Below are 3,326 nucleotides of genomic sequence, written 5' to 3'. Positions count from 1 at the left end.
CACTTTCTTCCATGGGAGTAATGTCTCAAACAGTCTACGCTTTGATCCTTCCTGGAAGACCAGTAGTAGTCTCCGATACACATCTGGTGGCGTTCTGTAATCTGTGGACTACCAGAGTGTTCATGAAACACAGAAATTGCAACGGGATTGAATACAACAGTCAATACTCGCATTTCCTCCATGGGAAAATGTCTTAAAGTGTGTACGTTTTTGATCGTTCCCTGGAACACCAGTAGTAATTTCCGATGCACATCTGGTGTCATTCTGTAACCTGTGGACTATCAGAGTGTTGGTGAAACACAGAAATAGCATCGGAATTGAATACAACAGTCATCATGCGCACTTTCCTCCATGGGAGTAATGTCTCAAACAGTCTACGCGTTGATCGTTCCCTGGAAGACCAGTAGTGGTTTCCGATGCACAACTGGTGGCGTTCTGTAATCTGTAGACTATCAGAGTGTTGATGAAACATAGAAAATGCATCGGGATTAAATACAACAGTCACCATGTGCACTTTCCCCCACGTGAGTGATATCTCAAACAGTCTACGCTTTGATCGTTCCCTGGAATACCAGTAGTAGTTTCCGATGCACATCTGGTGGCATTCTGTAATCTGTGGACTATCAGAGAGTTGATGAACACAGAAATTGCATCGGGATTGAATACAACAGGCAACATGCGCACATTCCTCCATGGGAGTAATGTCTCAAACAGTCTACGCTTTGATCGTTCCCTGGAAGACCAGTAGTAGTTTCTGATGCACATCTGGTGGCATTCTGTAATCTGTGGACTATCAGAGAGTTGATGAACACAGAAATTGCATCGGGATTAAATACAACAGTCACCATGCCCACTTTCCTCCATAGGAGTAATGTCTCAAACAGTCTAAGCTCTGATCGTTCCCTGGAAGACCAGTAGCAGTTTCGATTCACATCTGGAGGCATTCTGTAATCTGTGGTTCTTCAATGTATTGATGAAACACAGAAATTGCATCGGATTGAATACAACAATCACCATGGGCACTTTCCTCCATGGGAGTAATGTCTCAAAGAGTGTACGCTTTGATCGTTCCTTGGAAGACCAGTAGTAATTTCCGATGCACATCTGGTGGCATTCTGTAATCTGTGGACTATCAGAGTGTTGATGAAACACAGAAATAGCATCGGGATTGAATACAACAGTCACCATGCGCACTTTCCTCCACGGGAGTAATGTCTCAAACAGTCTAGGGTTTGATCGCTCCCTGGAAGACCAGTAGTAGTTTCCGATGCACATCTGGTAGCATTCTGTAATCTGTGGACTATTAGAGTGTTGATGAAACACAGATATTGCATCCGGATTGAATACAACAGTCACCATGCGCACTTTCCTCCATGGGAGTAATGTCTCAAACAGTCTACGCGTTGATCGTTCCCTGGAAGACCAGTAGTGGTTTCCGATGCACAACTGGTGGCGTTCTGTAATCTGTAGACTATCAGAGTGTTGATGTAACACAGAAAATGCATCGGGATTAAATACAACAGTCACCATGTGCACTTTCCCCCACGTGAGTGATATCTCAAACAGTCTACGCTTTGATCGTTCCCTGGAATACCAGTAGTAGTTTCCGATGCACATCTGGTGGCATTCTGTAATCTGTGGACTATCAGAGAGTTGATGAACACAGAAATTGCATCGGGATTGAATACAACAGGCAACATGCGCACATTCCTCCATGGGAGTAATGTCTCAAACAGTCTACGCTTTGATCGTTCCCTGGAAGACCAGTAGTAGTTTCTGATGCACATCTGGAGGTATTCTGTAATCTGTGGTCTAGCCGGGTGTTGATAAAAGACAGAAATTGCATCGGGATTAAATACAACAGTCACCATGCCCACTTTCCTCCATGGGAGTAATGTCTCAAACAGTCTAAGCTCTGATCGTTCCCTGGAAGACCAGTAGCAGTTTCGATTCACATGTGGAGGCATTCAGTAATCTGTGGTTCTTCAAAGTATTGATGATACACAGAAATTGCATCGGATTGAATACAACAATCACCATGGGCACTTTCCTCCATGGGAGTAATGTCTCAAAGAGTGTACGCTTTGATCGTTCCTTGGAAGACCAGTAGTAATTTCCGATGCACATCTGGAGGCATTCTGTAATCTGTGGACTATCAGAGTGTTGATGAAAAACAGAAATTGCATCGGGAGTGAATACAACAGTCACAATCCGCACTTTCCTCCATGGGAGTAATGTCTGATACAGTCTACGATTTGATCGTTTCCAGGAAGACCAGTAGTAGTTTCCAAAGCACATCTGGAGGCAGTCTGAAATTTGTGGACTAACTGAGTGTTGATAAAACACAGAAATTGCAATGGGATTGAATACAACAGTCACCATGCGCACTTGCCTCCATGGGAGTAATGTCTCAAACAGTCTACGCTTTGATCGTTCCCAGGAAGACCAGTAGCAGTTTCCGATGCACATCTGGTGGCAATCTGTAATCTGTGGACTATCAGAGTGTTGATGAAACACAGAAATTGCATCGGGATTGTATACAACACTCACCATGCGCACATTCCTCCATGGGAGTAATGTCTCAAACAGTCTACGCGTTGATCGTTCCCTGGAAGACCAGTAGTGGTTTCCGATGCACAACTGGTGGCGTTCTGTAATCTGTAGACTATCAGAGTGTTGATGAAACACAGAAAATGCATCGGGATTAAATACAACAGTCACCATGTGCACTTTCCCCCACGTGAGTGATATCTCAATCAGTCTACGCCTTGATCGTTCCCTGGAATACCAGTAGTAGTTTCCGAAGCAGATCTGGTGGCATTCTGTACTCTGTGGACTATCAGAGAGTTGATGAAACACAGAAATAGCATCGGGATTGAATACAAGAGTCACCAAGCGCACTTTCTTCCATGGGAGTAATGTCTCAAACAGTCTACGCTTTGATCCTTCCTGGAAGACCAGTGGTAGTCTCCGATACACATCTGGTGGCGTTCTGTAATCTGTGGACTACCAGAGTGTTCATGAAACACAGAAATTGCAACGGGATTGAATACAACAGTCAATACTCGCATTTCCTCCATGGGAAAATGTCTCAAAGAGTGTACGCTTTGATCGTTCCCTGGAACACCAGTAGTAATTTCCGATGCACATCTGGTGGCATTCTGTAACCTGTGGACTATCAGAGTGTTGGTGAAACACAGAAATAGCATCGGAATTGAATACAACAGTCACCATGCGCACTTAACCTCCATGGGAGTAATGTCTCAAACAGTCTACGCTTTGATCGTTCCCTGGAAGACCAGTAGTAGTTTCCGATGCACATCTGG

The sequence above is a fragment of the Schistocerca gregaria genome, unplaced genomic scaffold, assembly GCF_023897955.1.
Source record: "Schistocerca gregaria isolate iqSchGreg1 unplaced genomic scaffold, iqSchGreg1.2 ptg000178l, whole genome shotgun sequence".
Lineage (NCBI taxonomy): Eukaryota > Metazoa > Arthropoda > Insecta > Orthoptera > Acrididae > Schistocerca > Schistocerca gregaria.
Note: the sequence above shows the minus strand (reverse complement) of the source record.